A 23,826-nucleotide genomic window follows, 5' to 3' on the forward strand; every position below is an offset into this window, starting at 1 on the left:
GTCCATCAGCCAAAGCCACTGTCAGAGGTGTCCTGCGTCTTGTCCTCTGCATTAGCGCCCTCACCAGGCAAGGCCATTGGCTGGCAGCACCCGTGGGGAGCCTGCACAGGAGATCTGAGCATACACTGTCGTGCCTGCTGTACCCATCCAGCGGGCACCTCTGCAGGGCCGGGCCCCGGTGTGCCCCTCCCAACTCTTCTCCAGACATTCACGCAACAGGTCTTTCTTGAGCCCCTGCCATGTGGCAGGCACTGTGCTAGGCCCCGGGGCTGCAGCAGGGACTCCTTGCTGCATGGAATTCATCTAGAGCAGTGGCTCTCCACCAGGGGACAACATTGGCCCAGGGGACACTGAGCCGTGCCTGGAGACGGTCTCGGTTGTCAGGACTGGCTGGGGAAGCTACCTGCATTGAGTGGGTAGAGGCCAGGGATGCTGCTGAACACCCTACCGCGTGCAGGACGGCCCCTATCCCTCCACAACAAAAGGTTACCTGTCTGATATCAATGCCCCTGCCGAGCACCCTGAAATAAACGATAGGCTACGCCCTGAGATGCTGAGCAGGTGCCTCGTGTCATTTGTTTCTGCCCAAAGCCCTGCAGCATCGCCTGAGGGGTCCTGCTGGGGTCTGATTTGGATTGGACAGTGGGTTGAGCTGAAGGGTTACAGGGTGAGTAAAACGTTTCCCGAAGGATGCATGGGACGTCACCAGGAGAAAAATAAATTCAAGAGGTTTGCCCAACCACTCATTATGCCCTCCCCTTTCATCCTCCGCTTTATCGGAATTCAATTAGTAGATAAGGGCCCCACATTTGCTTTTAACCCCAGACAACTACCTCACGTAGCCCATAAATACTGGGGCTGCGGAGTCACCCGTCTGTGTACTTCTAAGTATGAATGGCGGGTAGGTACATGGCCAAAGCCTGGGCTCGCCGACCCTGCAGGAAAACACAGCTTCCACATGGAAAGAGCTTTGAGGTTTAGATTCTACAGAATCCACTCCCGTGGGCTCACAACAGGTCACTCACCTTGGGGTCAGGAGCCTTTTCTCCCAGAATAAGTGAAACAGGCCAGGTCCCTCTTGGAAGGTGAGGGGCCAGCGAATGTGATGGCTTTCTTTGCAAAGCTGCTCTGAGATGAGATTGAAGGCACGCAATCCATACTCTTCATCGACTAGCAACGGTGTCCGGAAAGAAGGAGAGGCTCAGCCCCAAACTTGCATAGAGTGTTGCAAGGCTCCACTCCTCCGCCGCCAGGATCCTAAAGAGAAACCGAGCCCACGTGGATCTCAGTAGCGATCTGGTTTCTCAGTTGAAACCAGAGCCTGAAGGAGTCACCGGTTGGATTAGCTGAGGCCCAGGCTGAAGTGCAGTGACATAGAGACCCCAGAGGGAAGGAAGTTTAAACACGAAGGAGTTTCTGCCTCTGTCACTTAATTGTCCAAAGGCCAGGAGCATCGGGGCGAGTGGAGTCCCCCGAGCATATTTTTCTACTGATTTTTTTTTTAAGAGAGAGAGTGGAAGAGAGAGGGAAAGACAGAGAGAAACATCGATGTATGAGAAACACATCGATTGGTTGCCTCCTGTACGAGCCCCGACCAGGGCCCAGGCTGGGGAGGAGCCTGCAACCAAGGTATGTTCCCCTGACTGGAATCGAACCTGGGACCCTCAGGTCCCTTGGCCAACGCTCTATCCACTGAGTCAAACCGGCTAGGGCGGGACTGGTATTTTTTTTTAAATATATTTTATTGATTTTTTACAGAGAGGAAGGAAGAGTGATAGATAGTCAGAAACATCGATGAGAGAGAAACATCGACCAGCTGCCTCCTGCACACCTCCCACTGGGGATGTGCCCGCAACCAAGTTACATGCCCTTGACCGGAATCGAACCTGGGACCTTTCAGTCCGCAGGCTGACGCTCTATCCACTGAGCCAAACCGGCTAGGGCAGGACTGGTATTTTTTAATCTCGTTTCTCCACAGGTGTATATGCAGGCACCCGGGGCCACACGTTACACCCTGGCAAGTGTGTGCATGGAGTGTGTGTATTGAGTGTCTGAGAAAGCCCCCTAGCCACTGGTCTGATGATTCTCCTTTGAGGAACCTGGAAAGGTCCCCGTGTCCAGGACACACCCAGTCCAGTCATGTCAGAGTCTCTGGAGGTGGATAGAGGACCAGGATTTTTTTTTTTTTTTTATAGCCTTTCCCACGGCCTGGGCTACTCCATCCCACGTGGTGAGCACCTCATTGGAACCTCGGCAAGCGCTTGGTAGCGACTGATGTATTCTCAGCCTTCCGGGCCACCGCAGAAATGGGGACAGAAAACAGCCTGTTTTCATACCCCATCACGTCGGTCAGAGTGTCAGGGATGTGCTCACGTTCCTTCCAGTGAAAATCTGCCAGCAGAACAGTGTCTCCAGGAGTCTTAGGTGGCTGTGGAGGGGTCACTGGGTGGCCCTCTTGAGGCTGTGACTTCATTGAGCCCGAGAGGAGACAGTGCTGTCCCCCGTGTCAGCTGCCAGGAAAGAGAAGAAGAATGATTTTTTAAGAGTCTGTACTGGCCAAGGACTCCGAGGTCCCTGGGTGCCCAGAAGGTGAGCTGGGGACAGGGAGGGGACATGGACTTCTGCTCACCTCGGCCTCTGAGACCCAGCCCTCCGCTCTGGGCACCGTCTGCTCCTCGCGCTTCACCAGAAGAGGGAGTGCGAGGCTCACAGATCCCCAAAGGGAGGTGGCTGGGATTGCCCCTTGAAAACGCAGAGCCTGTGCTGGAGAAGAAGGAAGAGGGACATAGAGACAGGCACTTTCCGCTGTGTTGGTGGGAGTGGGGGCACTGGCAGCAGTGGGAGGGGCTGTGAGCATTGTCCTCAGCCCAGAGCCCCTGAAGCTGGCCGAGGTGGGAACCTTGGGAGAGAGAAGCCTCTTGCTGGGCCTCAGGCTCCTGGCAATGACCTTGGCTGCGGGGCCCCTGCAGGGTCCTCCTGGCTGCTGTGCCCCATGGGGCCGAGGGGCCGATGCTCTCTGTTCCTGATGGCTGTGGGTGAGGGTGGGACTCCCTGCAGAAAAAACTCCTGCGGAAAGAACACTCCTTCCTCGCCTGTGGACTGCAGCCAATAGAATCCCTCCCTTTAGGGTCCTCTCTTTGGGTCAAGCTCTGACTCCTAGGACTGGAAACCGATTAAACTTCATCCTTCTCTCCTCAGCCGGAGCGATTTGCCAGCTCCTTGTTGAGCAGGTGAGGCTGGGGGGCTGGGGCACCCAGAGGGGTGACATATAACGGTAATAAATGGCGCTGATGGGAGGGTCCTGTGTATGGCCCTGTGACAGACTGAGAGAGGGGCAGCTCATTTTCTTCTCAGGAAGTAGCAAGGGGGTGCCCAAAGGCCCCTGTGAGTAGGAGAAGCATATCAGGGGCAGCTGGGTTGGGCTTAGGTGCTGGTGTGTCAGCATCTGCCACGTCCAAGGTGGGGAGGGAGTCTGCCACGTGCATGGAGGTGTGTGAGCATGCCTGTGTGTGTGCACACGTGTCTATGCAGGCACCCAGGGCCACACGTTATACCCTGACATGTGTGTGCGTGGGGTATTAGTATGGGGTGTCTTAGAAAGTCTTGTTGGTCCCAGACTGTGGCTGTGTGTGTTGAGGAGCATGTGGTAGGGAAGGCCAGAACCCCAGGAAATCAATCTCAGCATACTTACCTTCCATGAAATGCAAAAGAACAGGATGAGGTATTATCTGGAAGGCACAGCATGAAGACGGCGTCCACCTCTGCAAGGAGCCGACAGCAAACATCTTCTGGGATTCAGTTCCTGGAGGCCCAGGGGTCAAGGTCAAAGCAAACATAGCTCCACCTGCAGGGAAGCACGGCTACCCATTTAGAGAGCACCGCGAGGCTCACTCCCAGGAGGCCCCACACGCCAGGAGGGCCCCCACGCCTGGCCGAGCCATTAGCTTCTGCTGTGGATGCTGCTAATTGGGTGTCAGGAAGACCCAGATACAGCGCTCTCGGCATTCCTGGCAGAGTCCCCAGCCCTGGTCCTTCTCTGTGCGACTCCTCCATGTCTCCCCATTCTTCTTTGGCTTCGAGGCAAAGAGACATTGAAGCATCGTAGTAACATGGCACTCCTGGGGTTTTCAGCCAAGTTTCTGGACGATCGGAGTGCAGGCCCCTGTCGCTGGGTCATGCTTATTGAATTTTACTTGGGGGCTTATTACTCTCATCTCAGTACATTTCCATGATGGGAAGTTCTACAGGACAGGAGGCCTGTCTGCAGCCTCGTCTTTGTACAGAACCTGAGATAAACCACACCCAGCTTGGGGTTTGGGGTTTTGAAGATGCAACGTCAGTGAAGATAAAAATCTCCTGATGATACAGCTCCATCACTCTGTAAAGTTGAGGTTGATGTTTTGCTCTGGCGGCCCTTTCATTATTTCACTTTTACATCTCATGAATCTCCAGTGTTTGTTTGTTTTGAAACAGGATGAAAAGTCAATGACTTCAGAGTAGTTATTGATCTGAAATTTCTAGTGTCTTTAAAAATATTCTTTCTGGTATTTCTTTTCTTTTCCTTTTTTTCTGAAATACTAGTCATAACAGATTAGGATGGCCCTCAATCTAGTGATGGAAATCCTCTAGGAGGAGAGAACACACAGAGACACACTGAGGAGCCCTAGCCGGTTTGGCTCAGTAGATGGAGTGTCGGCCTGCGGACTGAAGGGTCCTGGGTTCGATTCCAGTCAAGGGCTTGTACCTCGCTTGCAGGTGTCTCCCCAGCCTGGGCCCTGGTTGGGGCTCATGCAGGAGGCAACCAATCTCTCTTCCACTCTCTCCAAAAAAAATTAATGGAAAAATATCCTCTGTGAGGATTAAAAAAAAAAAGAAAAAGAAACACATAGAGGAAAGAAGACCATATGAAGATGAGGGCACAGATTGGAGTGATGCTGCTACAAGCCAAGGAATGCTGAGAATTGCCGGGGCTACCAGGAGCTAAAAGAGGCAAGGAAGAAGCCTCCACTAGAACTTTCAGGGGGAGCATGGCCTTACTGACACCTTGATTTTGGACTTCTGGCCTCTGGGACAGTGAGAGAATTCATTTCTATTGTTTTAGTGTGTGGCACTTCGTTACAGCAGCCACAGGAAATGCATACATTATGCTTGTATCATGGTTTGCATATGATGTTGTTTCCAATTTTTCATGAAAACGAACAATGTTGTATTGAACATCCTGGTATATTCCTCTGTGTGTATCTCTACAAGTACCTCCCCAGGACAGAAACAAAGAAGAGGGGTTGCTGCGTTAAAAAGTGTGCACATTTTAAAGACCAGTCCACCTGCCAAATTGCCTTGTGGGACATCTAGGTTTCTGACAACGAGAATGTATGAGGGCAACCTCTCCTTACACACATCCAGAACTGATACTGACAATGTCACATCGTCCATATGGGTATTTACTCAGTGAGACCACCTGGAGTCAAGCACGTTCTTCTAGAAGCCAGCAGGGCATGAGCCAAGGATGCCAGGGCTCCTGTGCCTTTGCACAGTCCTTAGCCTGGGAGGACAGGACGGGGGGACGACCACAGAGACCGGGGGGCCTGTGCCTGCCTGCCTGTCTCCTGGCTGGGCATGCGCCTCCCTGCCTGTCTCCTGGCTGGGCCTGTGCCTCCCTGCCTGTCTCCTGTGGGGCATTCCAGCCTGTTTGGTGCCACCATCACAGTGGTCCCAGTGCACAGCTTCACAGGAAGTGAGGCAAACTTTATTATGATCTCAGTTACAACACAACCCGACAATTCAATACACTAATTTGTGTTGTTTCAATATATGATTTATCCCCCCAAGAGATGGTGACATCCCCGGGATTGGGTACTATGTCAATCATCTTTGCATGGATGCAAAGGATACAGAAGAGCCTGGGTTCTGCAGGGGAGAGAAATGAGGAACTGTTTTCAGCTTCTTTGTTGGATTCTGCCCTTGAGGTTGCTGGTGCCCCCACGTCTTCCCCAGCAATGCAGTCTTTCTCTGGAAACATAGTGTGACCCACTCCCCCCTTTCCTATATCAGGCCTCAGGATGTCAGCTACAGGGTGACCCCAGAAAACAACTCAGGCCCCTCGGGCGCATCCTGGATCCTCCCTGTGGGGTGTCCCACCCCAGAGAGGCTGGCTCCAGGGTTGCTGACATAGAAGAGGCAGGTTCTGCAGATGTCTGCTTAAAATTCATGTTGCCATAGCAGCGTGGCATTAGGCCACGGGTGATCCGGCTGCACAGAGCTTTGATCTCGGGGAAGTCAGGGTTTCTTTTGCTCTTGAGCTGGTTCTGAGGGGCCACTGCCTTGGGGTCAAGCTTTGGCTTTGCTCCTGGGCCTGGGGATTGAACCAGAAGTGGAATGTTGACGACAGGAAGACAGAGAAGGAGATCCTCAGAAGTCGGCTAAGCCCTGAGACTGAGATTCTAATCTGGGGGAGTTGGCTTGGCACCCTCAGGGCAAAAGATCTGGGTCGGGAGAAAGAGCCATCAGCGGGGTCTGTAATGAGGGTTGTGTCTGCTCTGCTTGACTTGAGAGGAAAGAGCAGGTGAGTGGGTTTGTGTGTGATGTTAGTAGCAAAGCTAAGGAAGAGAGCGGTTTGTCAATTGATGTGGCCTGGCTCAGCGAGTCTCAGAAACATTAATAATTTAAGGGTTTTTTTTTAACACCCGTTCTGAGGACTTACTGTGTGGTTGGTGCCGGGGATGCCAGAATGGCTGCTGCCCTCAAGGACTTTCTGAGTTGTCAGGGCTCTAAAACATGCATTAAAATGACACGAAGCAGGATGTGAGCAGGAAAAGAGCGTTTCAGAGGGGGGAAGAATCACCCCAATGGTGCTATCGGGGTTTCACAGATGAGTTCAGGTTGAACCCTACATGATGGAGGGGAAACAGGAAGTATCCCAGTTGGAGGAAACCACAGGACAGCGGATGGAGACAGAGGACCGACAGGAAAGAGGGGATGCAGCCAAGAACCACGAGGAGTCCAGTTTATTAAAGAGACAGTAGGAAATAATATCCTCAACAGGTTGACCCCAGAGCTGAGTTAGATAGGCAGTGGGAAGCCAAGGAGGGCTTCGAGCCTGACTCTAGCTGATGGAAGTCACACTTGAGAAAAAGAAATCTGGGGGCAGAGTTTGGGATGGACTGGGCAGTAAAGCAACAGTAAGTTTGTGAAATCTTCATAGGATGGAACAGGTAAGGGGACCACACTAGGGTGACGACAATGAGACTGGAAAGGAAAGAACAAAACAGCCAAAGGGGTTGAACAGACATAGGCCATGACGTCAGGGGAAAGGAGCAGTTAATGATGGCTGCCGGAAACCAGGTGTGGGAAGGCTTGGGTGAGATAAATGCAGGATGCTGAGTTTGACAATGCTGAATGGGTCCCTGGGAGAGGAGACAGGAGTGGTGATGTAGTTTTTGTGGACACCCTCAGAGACGTAATGGAGATACCTACAGCCTGGGAATAGAGGAAGGTATTGAGGGACTGAGCAGAGGGAAAGAAGAGAGAGGGAAAGAAGGTAGAAAAGTGAGATATGGAGAGGAAACCAAGATGGCGGCATAAGGTATACACCTGTACGTGCTGCCTCTCACAACCACACCAAAACTACAACTAAAAGACAAAATGTCTATCACCCAGAACCATGGGAAAGCTGGCTGTGTAGAAGTTCTACAACTAGAAGGAAAGAGAAAAGAGCATTGAGACGTGCACAAGCGCTGAAAAGCTGAGGTACGCAGGCGTGCGAATCGGGCTGGCAGTTGGCAACTGGGTGCACTGTTTCTTTCAACCCAAAGGGAGACACGGCTCCCCATTACTCTGAACTCCAGTTTCCGGCGAGACTCTGGGGACCCAGACCCCTACAGGGAGAAGCTGGACTGTCTGCCATCGGGTCGGAAAGTGAGGGTGGCTTTCTTGCAGAGCTGCGCTGGGGCGCGGGACACGGGGACTTGGAAATGCAGAGATGCAGAGACGGATGACTGGCAGCCATCGCTGTTTGCCATGCCCTAGTGACTCCCTGAGACCCCGCCCCATCCAATTTACAAACCCACCCAAACTGTGCACAGTGGCTCTTGCATATAAATGGCCTGCCTTATCGCAGCTTAACCTAACAAACTGCAGTTCTGGTCAGACCAGGAGAAATCTGCAGACCTCACTGTAGCTCCTGCTGGGTGGCCTCAGACAGTAGCTGACCTGCACACCATTGGAGATCCAGAAGCCAGTGTACCTAGTGGTCAGTGTGAGAAGACACCAGATTTCAACTTCTCGCATCCATAAGTGACACATTCAAGAGGCAGACTCAGTGAGCACCAAAGCCCCACTGAAACAAGTCCTGCCCCATAAGGGTGTCTCCAGCACAGCAGTTCTTCCATTATAGACACAGCGGGTCCTCACAGCCAATTGGCCTGAAGGTAAATTCCTCCCAGTATACCAACAGCAATCAAGGCTTAACTACAACAAGACTGTGCACTCAGCCTACAAAGAGGTGCACCAAGAGTATCCACCTCAGGTGATTGGGGAGGCTGAACCACTGGGCCCTATAGGTCACCTACCACACAAAGCCACTCCATCAACACAGGGAAGCAGCCAGAATGTGGAGACAAAGAAACATGTCACGAATGAAAGAAATGGAGAAAAGCAAACTACTGGACATAGAGTTCAAAACCACATTTATAAGGTTACTCAAGAATCTGCTAAAAACCTCTGAGGAACTTAGTGAGACCTTTAAAAATCTTAATGAGAATGCCAAAAAAATGGAAAAGGACTAGTCAGAAATTAGGCATACACTGTCTGAAATAAAGAATATACAGAAATTCAACAGTAGGCCAAAGGACCCCAAGAATCAAACCAAAGATTTGAAACATGAGGAAACAAAAAACACCCAACCAGAAAAACAAAAAGAAAAAAAGAATCCAAAAATATGAAGATAGTGTAAGGAGCCTCTGGGACAACTTTAAGCGTACCAACATCCAAAATTATTGGGGTGCTAGAAGCAGAGAGAGAGCAAAATATTGAAAACCTATTAGAAGAAATAATGACAGAAAACTTTCCCTACCTGGTGAAAGAAATAGACTTACAAGTCCAGAAAGCACAGAGAACCCCAAACAAGAGGAATCCAAAGAGGACCACACCAAGACACATCATAATTAAAATGCCAAGGGCAAAAGACAAAGAGAGAATCTTGAAAGCAGCAAGAGAAAAACAGTTAGTTACCTACAAGGGAGTACCCATACGACTGTCAGCTGATTTCGCAACAGAAACTATGCAGGCCAGAAGGGAGTGGCAAGAAATATTCAAAGTGATGAACAGCAATAACCTACAACCAAGATTACTCTACCCAGCAAAGCTATCATTTAGAATTGAAGGTCAGATAAAGAGCTTCACAGACAAGAAAAAGCTAAAGGAGTTCAGCACCACCAAACCAGGATTATATGAAATGTTGAAGGGTATTCTTTAAGAAGAGGAAGAAGAAGAAAAAGGTAAAGATAAATATTATGAACAACAAATACATATCTATCAACAAGTGAATCTAAAAATCAAGTGAATAAAAAATCTGATGAACAGAATAAACTGATGAATATAATAGAATCGGGGGCATAGAAAGGGAGTGGACTGACAATTCTCGGGGGAAAAGGGGTATGAGGGGTGCGGGAAGAGATTGGACAAAAATCTTACACCTATGGATGAAGACAGTGGCGGGGGGCAGTAAGGGCATGGGGTGGGGTGGGGAATCAGGTGGAGGGGAGCTATGGGGGGGAAAAAGAGGAACATGTAATAATCTGAACAATAAAGATTTATTTAAAAAAAAGAAAAAAGAAAAGTGAGATCTGGAGGAAAGAGGAAGTGACAGTGGCCAGAGGAATACAGAGGGTTGCCCAGCAGCGTTGAGGTCCCACAGGTGGCTAGAGAACATGAGTGTCTGTTAAGGGCACTCAGGGAGGTGGTCAACTGTATGGCCGCTCCATGTCACACAGTTTTCATGCCTCAGCCCCACTCATAACTTATATGTCCTTCAGTGCATTCTCCCTATAGGCTTACACTACATATTTGACCTCATAAGTCTCATTTTTGGTGAGTTTCTCCTTTTTTTTTTTTTTTTCCCAATACAGAGTTGAAATTCCTTGGTAATGTCATTCCTATGTTGTACGCAGAAAAGTAGGCTTTATCGTTAAACAACTTTTTCTTCCACATGTCGCTCTACCCACTCCACCCATTGTGTATGATTGGGGGCATACAAGTAATAATATTATTTTCCCTTCCCTCATACATATTTGTGATCATATATGTTTCCTTTGTATCTCATTGGTTCCTAAACTTTGTTGTTCCACTATTATTCCATTCCATCCACATATTCCAAGTTTAAAAGAAATTAAGAAAAGGAGTTTATTTACTATTCATATGTTTTCCCATTTTGTTAATTAAAAATTAAGTAACTCACAATCAGCACTTTTGATCTTTAGCTCTTCTGATCTTTTTTTTTTTTTTTTTAATCCTCACCCAAGGATATTTTCCCATTGATTTTCAGAGAGAGTGGAAGAGAGAAGGAAGACAGAGAGAAATATCAATGTGAGAGAAACACACTGATTGGTTGCTTCCTGTATGGAGGTACATGTCCTTGACTGGAATCGAACCTTGAATCTGCAGGCCAATGCTCTATCCACTGAGCCAAACTGGCTAGGGCAGCTCTTCTGGTCTTTTCAGGATGCTGCAAGACATTCATATGGCTGGACACTGGTGTGAGGGCTGGAAAGACCAGGGATAACGCTAGAGGGTAAGGCAGATTATGAGCACCATTCTAAAGATGAGATTTTTCTACAAAGATAGCAGAAAGCCATAAAAAGATTTCAAATCAGGAAGGACATAATATAATTTGTATGGTTGAATGTTCTCTTTAGCAGCAATGTGGAAAAGGAGTTAGATGAACCAAGGAGGTGGTGATGAAGAAGGAGAGGAACAGAGAGACTGAGGGATGTGTAGGTGGTAAAATCAACAGGACTTGGGTAACCATTTGAGTGCGAGAGAGTGAAGGTCAAGGATGAGAAAATAGTGCTTGGTCTGGAATGTAACAAAGTAGGTCATAAGGATTCCAAAGAAGCAGAAAAGGAAGAGAGAAAGAGAGAGAAAGAGAAAAAGATAGAGAAAGAACTATTTGGGGAGTAGATGTAAAAGAATATACATTATACATGTCAGGGAAATTTTTAAGCCAGGGCATAAATTCATTCATTCAAATATCAGTGCCATAAACATTGATTGAACACCAGATATATAAGAAACTATCTCCTCCCTTGAAGAATGAAGTGTCTCCATAGGAAGACAGACATGCAAATAAATAAATGTCAACAACACATCTATTATAATAAAGATATATACAAAGTTTTATATTTCCCTTAAGTTATATTTGTTGCATATATAACACTTTCTCAAAAATTTTACTAGATCTTTCTGCTGTCTCTATACCAATATCATGATGTTTTATATTTCTTATAACTATTTTTTACTATTATCTTTATAATTTTACTGTTTTTTTTTAAACAATGGAGCAAGAGTTGAGATAGAAATTGGAAAAGGAGAAAAATATCATTTGTAGCTAATAGAATTGTGAATATAAAAAACTCAAAAGAATCATCTACAATTACTTAAATTAATTATGAATTTATTAAGAGGGTTAGGTAAAAGACAATAACTCAAAATTCAGTAACTTTTTCTTGCATGGTACCTTCTTTATATTACCCACCTTGTCCCTGTAGGCCTTTTCTTGTGCAATCCCTGAGTACACACTGAATTTAATCCTTGGATTTATCAAAGCATCAGAGAGCCCTTTCCCTCAACCACACTACTTTGGTTCTTCGCCATCAGCTTGTGGAATGTGTTAACTATGATCATTGTAGGAAGTTGTTGAGGGGGTGGTTCTCTCATAATCCAGAGGATAGATTTTCCTCTGCACTCCATGCCAGAAAATACCTCTGCTTCTCTCCAGCCATAATATTTTCTTTTAACCCATGGATGCCATGAGTCATGTGGCCAATCATGGCTCTCTCAACACTGGCTTCTGGGAAAAGCAGAGCCAGATATTTCATAAAGTACAATGTGTTAGAGCAGTGGTCGGCAAACTCATTAGTCAACAGAGCCAAATATCAACAGTACAACGATTGAAATTTCTTTTGAGAGCCAACTTTTTTAAACTTAAACTTCTTCTAATGCCACTTCTTCAAAATAGACTCACCCAGGCCGTGGTATTTTGTGGAAGAGCCACACTCAAGGGGCCAAAGAGCCGCATGTGGCTCGCGAGCCGCAGTTTGCCGACCACTGTGTTAGAGTCATACAACATTTGTTGTATGTATAGAAAAAAGAATGGAAGGAGATACATTAAAGCATCAATAGCAGCACTGTAGGAGGGTATCCTAAAAGCAGACCCTGAGATGAGGATTCATGTGCAAGTGATTTATTATGACAGTGATTCCAAGAGAACCCAGTTCGGGAGTGGGGGGAGCAGGGCGGGGGAAGGGAAAAGGCCAAGTAGGGATGTGCCCTCAGTATAATGGAGAGTAACTTCAGTCTCCTCTTACAGGGCACTCTGGAATGCAAGTCACGTCTCACAGTACCGTGTACTCCTTCTCATGTAATCTGCCCAGCCATGTCCGCCCCTCTGCACATTTGAGCAAAACAGCTCCAGTTACCTGAGGGTAGACCTTCTGCAGAGGGTTAGAAGCAAAACCACACTGAACCCAGAGGCGGAACTCCAGAAGTGGTGAAACAGTTCCATGGAACCAGTGACTGCTACGAAGTGATCATTTCTGAGAAGCAAGATTATGTGTGATTATTATACGTTTTATACATTTGTATAATGTTCAGATTTTCTACATAACCAGAATATTATTTTATGACCAGAATACAGATGAAAATAAAATGTTAAACCACCCCTGGACACTATTTTCTTGTAGCCTCTAGCCTCTCTTCTTTCCCTCTTTGCTAAGCTTGTCTTAAAAGAATATTTATGGTACATTTAAGATGATTTAAGATAAATTTTATTTATTTTTTTATTACAAAAGTAATGCATATTCATTGAAGAAAAAGAGAAAATACAGATAAGTAAAAAGTAGAAGATAAAAGCTCCCTAATCCCCCCACACAGAGATAACCACTGTGAGTCACCTTCAGGCATATTCTTCTAGATGTGTGTGTCAAATAGAAATTAGATAGTACTGTAAATACTTGCTCTTCAAGGTATTTAGGTAAACTTTTTTTTTAAATTTGAGAATAGTTTTAGAGTTATAGACAAGTTTCCAACATGGTACAGTGTTCCCATACACCCTTTATCCAGTTAATAACTGCCTTCCCCCTCCCCACTTAATTGGTCTTGTCAACTTTTTCATAACAATAAATATTCAACATCATTTAAAATAATGGATCATATTCAATTGTAGGGCCACAGCATGATTTATTTAATCCCCTTTTGTTGAATATATGGGCTATTTCTAATTTTTCGCTTTTATAGGTGCTTCTTACAAAGAGTTCCTAGACCTAGGGTTGTTTGGTCAATGGGAGGAGAAATTTTAAGGCTCCTAATGCCTGTTGATCATTTGCCTTACCGAGGATACTCTCAGCAGAATATGTGAGCACCTGTCTCCCCTGCAATGGGTATAACAATGTAAAAAGTACATGTTCTTCAACCCCCACTGCCATGACTGTCTAATCATGATCATCTCTTGGCAGAGCCTACTGCCTCCTCTCTGGCCATGGGGGTATACTTGGTCTATGTGCAGGGCATCCTGGAAGTGCCAGGGACCTAATGCCAGGTGAGACCCTGACCAATGGAGGTTGGACATTTGTGGGCCAACGTTCCAGCTCCCTCACGGTTGGTGGGAAACTCTGAAGTACGTTCCACAGGGTTTCTCAGAGTGTCCCCAGAGGGGCTGAGCGGCGGTGGCTCAGAGTTGTAACCCAGCCATTAACATACTCCACTGGCTTTCCTCCCTTCCTGTCTCATGCCCCCCACTACTTCATAGTACTTTCTAGAATTACCCCTTAAATAAGCTACTTACCCCCAAGTCCTTGTCTCAGGGTCTCTTTTGGGGCAGAGACTTGTGATAACATATAGTGATTCTGCACTCGTATCTGAAACAGAAGTTTCAAGAAAACATACTTAATTTACCAAATACATTCCGATGTTTTCTTTTCTCTTCTATTCTGCTGGACAAGATCCATGAAGTTGGCTTGATGACCCACTCACGGGTCTCAGCCTGCAGTTTGAAAATCCCCGTCCCGGGAAGTGTGCGTGTGTATTAAGGAGAACTGGGTCTTGGTCACAAGGGCAGTTGGATGGTGGAACTCTTCGTTGGGAGGCACCGGGAGCAGCTGAGGTCAGCTGGGAGGGGTTCTAACAGCCTGTGGACGCCTCCATTTCATCACGTTTCAGACCGACACTTCTTGTCAAAGGGCCACTTCCCTGGCCTCTGCTGACCACTCTGGCACGAAGCCAAATAGAAACAATGTCCCCCTTTTCTGTGCATAGTCCTTGGGGTCACCTCAGAGAAGGCCAGGGCCGGGAGGGAGGGTGGGGAGAGCAATTAGGAAGGAGGAGGAGGAGGAGGAAGAGTGGATGTAGATTTTCAAAGGTCAGCTGGAGTATGATGAGGGAAGGCTTGGAGATTTCTTCCAAGTGCCTTTCCTGGAATAACTGGAAAAACACAATAAAAGAAAAAAAAAAAAAAGAAAAGAAAAAAGAACACACCCAGACCCACAAGTGGGGTAGAAGTTGAAGAACACTTTAATTCATAAGGAAAAGGGCTTGAATAATTGATGCTGCCGCCACGCCAAAGATAATTTCAGCTGTCTCTCTATCTCACAAAGACACTTAGCATTGATTGAGATCAAAGTCTCTAGAACCCTGCTGCTAGGCTGAAAGGCAGAACTCGCAGCGCCCTTTCTCCGCTCTGATAATGTCGTCTTTATGTAGTTAATAAACTGCACACTTCAGTCAAACTATATCATTACAGAAGACTTAGGGAGCTCATAATTTAAAAGCAAAGAATGGCTTCTGTTCTTCACTTTGAACTAAACAACATTCTGTTGAATGAGGAGGACATCAAAGTCTTGTCACTATTACCAGTGTGGATGGAGCAGAAGGCTGCCCAAAAGGGCACTTCAGTCAGAGAGAGAGGGAGAGAGAGAGGGAGAAGAGAGAGAGAGAGAGAGAGAGAGAGAGAGAGAGAGAGAGAGAGAGAGAGAGATGAAAGATATTGGCTTATCAACCTAAAGGCAGTACTAGGTGGTTTATTATTTTTTTCTACTACAGGCCGTTTGCTTATCAACGAATGTCCTTGTTAAACGGATGTACGTGAACTGGGTCAGACGGTTCACCTTTCGCCTTGGCTCCATTTCGAACTTTGTCTCAACCACCTTTGTGCTCCCCGCAGCCTGCCTGCCGCTCTCACTCCTGGTCCTCTGGTCCCATTGTCCGGCTTCCCCAGCCTGTCTGTGAAGGACAGTAAGGCGGTGCATCTTCCTCTCCTAACGCTGGCTTGTGTGTCATTGTGTGGCTTGTCTGCTCCTACGTTGCCTCTGAGACTCTGCTGGCTTTGCTGGCTGAGGGCGCCCTGTGCACGTGTTTGGGGAGACACAACCATTTGGAGCAGGGGTGTTCCAGGATGGGGAACCCCATTCCACCAGCACACATCCCCATCCTGCCAAACTCTGTTGTTGGGTAGTTCTAAAGAGCCAGTGGGATAAAGCACCTAAGACCGCCCACCTGGCCACGCCCGCACTGTTATTGGGATGGATTTTCCTGCAAGTGACTTACTTAGTGAGGGAGGCTCTTAGGAGAAAACCTTTGAGGCAGTGAAGGGAGGCAGAGGAAGAAGCCCAGCAAAGGTGTGGCTCAGCTGAAGTCTGCTCTCAGCCCCATCCCAAGGACAGCCATGGAGGCCCCCCCGCCCCCCCCAGTGACACTGCAGGTGGTCGCACCTTTGTCTGCGGGCTGCCCTGAGGGACAGGCTCACATTCTAGGCACTTCCCAGGGGGGTGGCTCCCACCGGCGAAGGGCAGTTCTCCAGCTGAGCGCCCTTTGCAGTCAACAGGCACAACAGGTGGGTGGCAGGCGCCGCCCCGGAGGGGGCTTTGGCAGGGAGGTGGAGGGTAAATCAAATCATTTACCAAAGACTTTAGAACATATACGTATCCTTTCACCCAGCAGTTTTGTTGTTAGGTGTTTACTGTGGGAAAAACATGGCTTTGTAAGAAGTCGTGTGGTGATGACCACCAGGGTAATCATCGTTAGCAGCCTTTCTTGAACAGACATTTGCTGAGAGCACTTTGCAAGTATGATCTCATTTAATTCCTTCAAGGATTCTGGGAGGTATGGCCGACGTTTCTTGGCAAGCCAAGGAAGTGAGGCTTGGAGACGTTTTTGCCCTTGTCTTTGAACCCACAGCTAGAGAGTGGCATGCCTGTGGGAGGTTCATTGTACTATTATCCACAATATTAAGGATTTGGAAATAACCTATTTCTCCAACACTGGGTACAGCGAGGCCAATGACGGCACCTCCGTCCAATGGCATGGTATGTGGTCAATGAAGATGCTATAATGACACCGGATGGGCCCATAATACATCTCTAAGAGGAAAAATTAGGTCACGAAGCTGTATCGTATTGGTTGGTGTGTGCGTGTGGAGACAGTCCCTTTAAAATATCAAGGGACATCTTTGTATCTGCATTTCCTTTTGGCCTTTGCTGAACCTCCTCCTGACCCGCCAGCCTCTGTACTCCAGTTCTGCTCTTTGGAGCTTGTTGCCTCTGGGAAGGGATGGGACAGAAAGCACTGGAAAAGGAAAGGCGTCATGGTTGGGGGCTTAAAAAGCAGAAAGGTCTCGGGGCTGAGACAACAAAAGGCATGAGGGGGACACGTCCCCCCAGCCCCGCCCCAGAAAACCATCCTCTGGGGTGTCCGGGTGGGCAGAGGGATGGTGGTATGTTGGAAAGGTGGGGAGAGGGAGAAGGCTGAGAGCTTAGACTCTGGAGAGAAAAACCCCGAGTCTGCCCGTCACTGGGCTAAGGCTGCCCAGGGCTGTGCGGACAAGGCGGATGCTTCAGAGGCTCCCAGAACCCAGGGACGTGAGGCCAGTTCCTGAGGGGCCTTTGACCTCAGAGAGGGGATGCTGTGTGTGTGTGTGGGGGGGGGGGCAGGCGGGGGTTGCTGTGTGGGGAGGATGCTGTGATGGGAGGATATGGGGGCACACCCTGGCTTGCCCCCATGCTCAGGGGTCCCACAAGGCAGGGGCACTGAACACAAAGGGCCTGCAGATGGGAGGGAGAGGCAATGGGCAGCAAATCATTTAGAAGATGCCTAGATCCATGGCCCAGGTCCCCTTGTCTTCCTCCTCCCCTTCTCCCCTCCCTCATCCCTCTTCCCCATCCTTCTGTCCTCCCCCTATTTCTCCCTTTCCCCCAACACCCAATTGGACACAACCCCAGAAAAAGGCGGGACTCAACCGCTGAGACAAGAGGGAGGGCCTGCTGCAGAGGACGGCGGGCTCAGAACAGAAAGCAAGCTGAGAGGGAAGGAATAAAGGTCCGTTTCCTGCCCGCCTGAAACTGAGCACCGGTGATCGCGAGTGATTTCTATTCTCTTCTGGATGCTTTCCCGTGCTTTGCATTTTTTTTTCCTTTTTGCAATAGAACACTCATTAATTTTGCAATTAAAAAACGCCCAAAGGTTGTTTCTTTTCCTCCTCCAACAACAGTAATAGCTTACATTTGTTTACTAAGGAAGTTCAATATTGTTTACTAAGGAAGTCCATTTGTTTACTAAGGAAGCGGACATTGGGCTGGCTGCTTCATACTATCCCATGCATTCCTCCCAGCTGCCCTCTGGGGTAGGCACTGCCCCGATCCCATTTTACAGATAAGAAAGTGGAGGCTCAGAGAAGTCAAGCATCTGAGCTCCGGGGGCAGAAATATGTTGATGGCCCAGCTCTATGTGACTCCACGTCTTGTGCTCTTTCCATCTCTCGCTCGTCTGTCAGGGGAACCTTTTCCGTGAAACACAAAATTAGCCAGAGCACCTGATGGGGTGAATGTGCGATTCTAAGCGAGACCAGGTGCTGAGCAGAGCTGGCTTTGCCAAGAAACAGAAGCGTCCCCACAAAGGGCTGGCCAGCACGGGCCCGAAGGCACAGCTGTCCGTACGGGGTGAAGGGCAAATTGCCGTGATGAACTAGATGGATGCAGCAACAAAAGATTCATTTCGGAAAGAATTGAGCTGTTACTAAAAGACAAAGCCACGTGGATCCCGCCAACATGGATCTGCTCAGTGTGATTTCTGAACGAGGCAGTTTTTTAAAGGCACATTTTTGTTGAAGCTTGACATAAATAGATCGGCTCACGCAGGGAACCGGGGGCAGCTTGGCGGATTTTCACAAAGAGAGTGCAGTGCGCCCAGGGAACCTGCTCCCAACTTCAGGGAGAAGGACCCCCTCGTGCCCCCTTCTAGTTTCTTCTTCCTTCATAAAACTAACACCCACCGCCCTAACTTCTACCACCTGAGACTAGTCTTCCTGTTTTTGAACTTGATGGAGATGGAACTTTCTGAACATTACACAAATGGGTCACAGAGTGTACTCATGAGATTTATCCATGATGCCGACATAAAGTTTGTTCCTGCTCATCGACATGCAGTACCCACTGGATGACTGTATTCAGCACATGTCGGTATATACTGCTGATGGGCATTGGATGTTCTGTTTTTTTTCATGTTGTGTGGTGAACATACAACATGTATGCATTTCTCTGGGGCTTATACCTAGGCGTGGGATTGCTCAGTCGTAGAGTCTCTGGAGGCTCTGCTTCGTAGCGACCAAGTGGTTGCTCCGAGTTACAGCCCCACCCAGAGAGTGCTCTCCCGCCTTGCCAGGGCCTGGCATTTTCTGTGTTGGAGGGTGTGCGGTGAGTCTTGACCGGAAAGATCCCGGGCAGCCCTGAGGACCTCAGATCAGAGGCCGAGGACTTTGCTCACAGACCCTCGCTCTGCCTCCCATCTCCTCTCCTCCCTGGGGGGTGACTCCTCTCTCTCTGGGACAGAGAGCATGGTTGCCAGGAGCTCTGGGCCTCAGTCCTCACCATGGGATGGGCTTCTATGATTAGACTGTGTTATCAGCAACCAGGGAACTGGGGTCTTAAAGAAGTTGCGGGTAGGGAACAACACTGAGAAAAGAAAACGTTACAGCTATCCATGTGCCTTCAAGATTCCCCCCCTCAGTAGCCAGGAGGATATAAGAAGGACTGGACTTATGAGAAGTTTTTTTTTTTGGAAAAGGAGGAGCTCAGGAGGGCTCTGTGGGGGAGGAGAAAATTTCCCTCTCCCCCTCTTGGTTCTTATGGCTGGTCATATAACTAAAATGACATAGGATAGATTTGGGCAATTCACATAAGCATGAGGATTCCAAAGACCGCGAGGCAAAATGATGTATATATGTCCTATGGTTTGAGGAGGAGAAGGCAGGGATCTGGGGCCTCAAAGGGAAGTAAGACACTTTGCAGGGAGATGAAAAGGTTTAGTAAACAAATGTTTGCTGGGCCCTGGTGTGGGGCACGGAGAGGACTTTGGTCACAGGGCCTTGCTGGGTTCCTCCCTGGTGGCCACACCTAGTTCATATTACACTATGGTTATCTGTGTGACACTTCTTCCCAGAACAGCTGGCTTCCTGTAGGCCAACTATTGCTGTCGATCAAACCATGCCACGACTTAGTGCCTTAAAACAATGGAATCATCTATTTTGCTCATGAATCTGCAATTTGGGCAGGGCTTGGTGGGGACAGCCCATCTGCTCCATGTGGCCTCCGCTGGGGTTGCGCAACTGGGGGCTGAAGGGCTCCCTTTCAACATGGCTCACCCATTTGGCTGTTGTCGGGGTGCTGAGCCTCAGTTGAATCTGCAGGCCTCAGTTTCTGTCCATAAGGGCCTCTCCACAGGCTGCTTGGGCTTCCTCAGAGTATGGTGGTCGCATTCTAAGAGTGAACATCCCAAAAGAACAAGGCAGAAATACATGGCATTGTTCTGACTTAACCTTAGATGTCACATAGTATCACTCCTGACATACTCTATTGGACAGGCAGCCACCAGGCCCCAGGTTCAAGGGGAGGGGGAGTGCCTGGGTTGAGGAGCATGTGGGAAAGAAGGTGTTATTGCAGCCATCTTTGGAAAATGCAATCTGCCACAGTCCTTTACCGTGGTGCCCAGAACCCTTCACAAGTTCCATGCTCTTATGAAGATAAGTGTGTCCTATGGAAAAGCAGAGAAAACTAGAGCTGCAGCCGGAGGCAGAATGGGCAAGTCAGTGTAGTGGCCAGGTGGCATTTTTTGTGTGTCCTCCATATCTCTCCTTCTGAATATAGAACCTCCCCTCTTCATTTTCCCCACTCTCAGTCAGCCACCACTATAATCCTGGCTTGACCAATGAGAATATTTATTCTACTTTTCTGGTCACGTTGATTGGTTTAGGAATGGTCACCTGACCTAAGCCAGGCCTATCAGAGTCAGCCATGGCATCTTAGCTAGAACTACTGGGGAATCCTACTTTTTACACTGATCGCTGGCTCCAAGGACTGGAGTGTAAGCTCTGGGCACCACGGTAAAGGACTGTGGCAGATTGCATTTTCCAAAGATGGCTGCAATAACACCTTCTTTCCCACATGCTCCTCAACCCAGGCACTCCCCCTCCCCTTGAACCTGGGGCCTGGTGGCTGCCTGTCCAATAGAGTATGTCAGGAGTGATACTATGTGACATCTAAGGTTAAGTCAGAACAATGCCATGTGTTTCTGCCTTGTTCTTTTGGGATGTTCACTCTTAGAATGCGACCACCATACTTGGGTATAGCATATTTTTTAAGGCTCCATGTCTAAGACCTGCCTAAAGAATGAAGCCAAAACTGAGGAAAGTCAAGCTGAAAGATGAAGAGAGAAGAAGGTTCACACACCTGCTTTCAGTGACACACAGAGGCAAGTGCACTTCTGGAGGTTTTGTTTATGAGACACCAACCCATTTCCTCTGGGGCTTCAGCCAGGTTGAGTTGAGTTTCTGGCACTTGCAGCCAAAAAATGTCCTGATGAACCCAGTGGGCTTCCTACATAAATATTAACATGGACACACGGAATCAGAAGTTTGCAATTTTCTCCTTGGAGAAAGGAGTCAAGGTTCCAAAGACATGAACTCACCCTGTAAAGCAGCTCCCCCCCGTCTCCAGAATGGACAAATCAGAGGTAAGTCTGGGCCCGAAAGAAACGAGTGATGGCCAATGGCTCCCTTTCAAAGGTAGGACAGGCTGGGCTGGCTCTGCTGTGTTTCTGACACCTGCTGCTGGTGCGATTTTTACTGTGACATTGAACCCTGGGCAGGATAGAAAACCTTCGTTAGTCTGAGAGAGTTGTCATCCATTCATTCATCTATTTACCCACCCATCTCTCGGTTTGCCCGTTAATTAAACAAATATCGACTGAGTTCAAATAACTGACACAAGGCCTTTTGAGAGTGAGGGCTAGAAGCACTCGGTCAAGGTCAAATTAGCAAGACATTTCTGTGCCTGGAGGGTGGGGCTCAGCCAGAGGCCCTGTTTTTTCGTCAGAAAAATGGAAACTCTAACTTAGATACTGGGTCCCTAAGTGCTATTACTTGATGATGATTCAAAAAATTTTCAAAATGGATGGTAACTTAGAGTGTGAAATGGTCCAATCTTCTCATGTCTGGGATAAGAAAACCCAAATTTGGGGAGCGTGAGCGATTTGTGCTAAGACCTGAATCCCACCTCACTCTCCTGTGACTTTATCATTTGAGGATGGCTGGTTGGCTGGTGCGGCAGGGGGTGGGAGGAGGGGAGAGAAGAGAGATGGTGGGCAGAACATGCAGGCTATGGGGCAGCAGGAGGGCCAGTGTGGAACCAGACGCAGATGGTGTGGTGATGGGCACAGTGGGTGGGACCCACACAGACACGGAAAGTGGAAAAAGACTTGGGAGCCACAGAAAGGCTGCCCCTGGGAGCCTCCCCCACTCCCCCCCCCCCCCCCCCAGCCAATGGAACCACAGAGCATATCTGCATGGACCCAGAAAGGAGACAGACCCGCTGCCTTGCAGAAGGTGACTTCTGAGCCGAGGCCCTGGGAACACACCCTCCCCGAGGGCGCCAGTCCGCTCTGCCCAATAGCTTTCTCCGACTTCTCTCTTCCAAAAAGGAAATTGCAGGCTTGTTACTGCTCTGCTCAGGACCGGGGATTATGGAGCTTAAACTCTCTCCTTCAAGCCATGTTCGAGTTTTTGACTTAAAAGGGAAATGTTTCATTTTAGGCCAAATGCATCCCCCTCCCTCCCCCTTCCTGGACCGAGAACAAAGCAATCCGAATCCGAAAACACAGGGAACTCCACTGCGCACTGTCCACGGGGACCCGGCTCCCAACTGGGTCCCAGGCAACGTGATTGACGTACAACCGAACCGCTTCTCGTTTGTTCAAATGTCGTTTAAATAGAAACATTTCAAATCTCTGCCAAGGCACCGCCCAGGGGGTGGCGGGGAATGGAGTCGGGCCCTCGCTGGTCTGCGGGTTGCCTTGAGCCAGAGACCGCAGAGTTGGGGCCGGGCGAGGCTGACTCCACCTGGCTCAAAGGAGAAAGGAGTGGGCGAGACACGAGGGGAGCAAGAGCAAGGAAGGGGATCGGAGGCCCACTTCCTGTACTAAACATACAGGTTACACATGAGATACAAGATGCCTGCATTTTGGCATTCATTTTTTACATTAAAAAAAAAGAGAGAGAGAGAGAGAGATGTAGACAAATTCAAAGCCTGGAAGGATTCATGATCCGGAGGCTTCTAGATTTGGCCGGCCACCCCTTTGGTGTCATGACGATTGCAGCGTTGTCAAGGCAACATGGGATAAGATTTGGTTTGAGGGTGGGACTGAGGATGTGGGCCCTGGTTTCCTTACCCCACATGGTAAAGGTGGCCGTGAAGCCCGGGGTTGGATGCTGTTGGTACCCAGCCCTGGGAGTCTGCAGGTGTAGCCACGGTGCACCCTGGGAATGTCCAACAGCGAGGAGTCTGGATACCCATCCTCCCCTCAACTGTAATGATTTGAAAGATCTTGGGCAGCTCTGAGGACCTCAGATGAGAGGCCCGAGGACTTTGCTCACAGATTCTCACTCTGCCTCCCGTCTCTGCTCTTCCCTGTGTGTGTGTGTGTGGGGGGGTGGGGCGGGGGGGGGCGGGCGGGGAGGACTGCTCCTCTCTCTCGGGCAGATAGCATGGCTGCCGGCATCTCTGGGCCTCAGTCCTTACCATGGGATGGGCTTCTATGATTAGACTGTGTTATCAGCAACTAGGGAACTTCTTTCAAAGAAGTTGGGGGTAGGGAACGATGCTGAGAAAATGTCTGTTTACAGAGGAGAAGGCTGAGGCCCACACCAGTGAGTGTTCACATATAATTAACTGTTGCTTTAAGTAATTAATAGTGATCTAACTTGACACAAGCAAACGTCTATAGCCTTGGTCACATTTCAGTGACTTTGGTTAAAAATCCTAGGAGATATACCATTTAATTTCAAGGTGGTGTGCTACACCCCAAATCGAAATCGTGTATTTTGCCAATCTTCGTGAGAGCTTACATGTGAGGGAAATCGGTTCATTTCTTTGTGAGTGACCATGGCATAATGGATAGGCAAGTGGATAAAACGCTTCCCCATTGGGATGGCTTGGATAGAAACCCTGGGTCATCCAGCCGTCACCATCAGTCCCAGCCATATCAGTTCTATTGGCCTGTGTAAGACCATGAGTC

This window comes from Plecotus auritus, assembly GCF_963455305.1.
Source record: "Plecotus auritus genome assembly, chromosome: 7".
Classification (NCBI taxonomy): Eukaryota; Metazoa; Chordata; class Mammalia; order Chiroptera; family Vespertilionidae; genus Plecotus; species Plecotus auritus.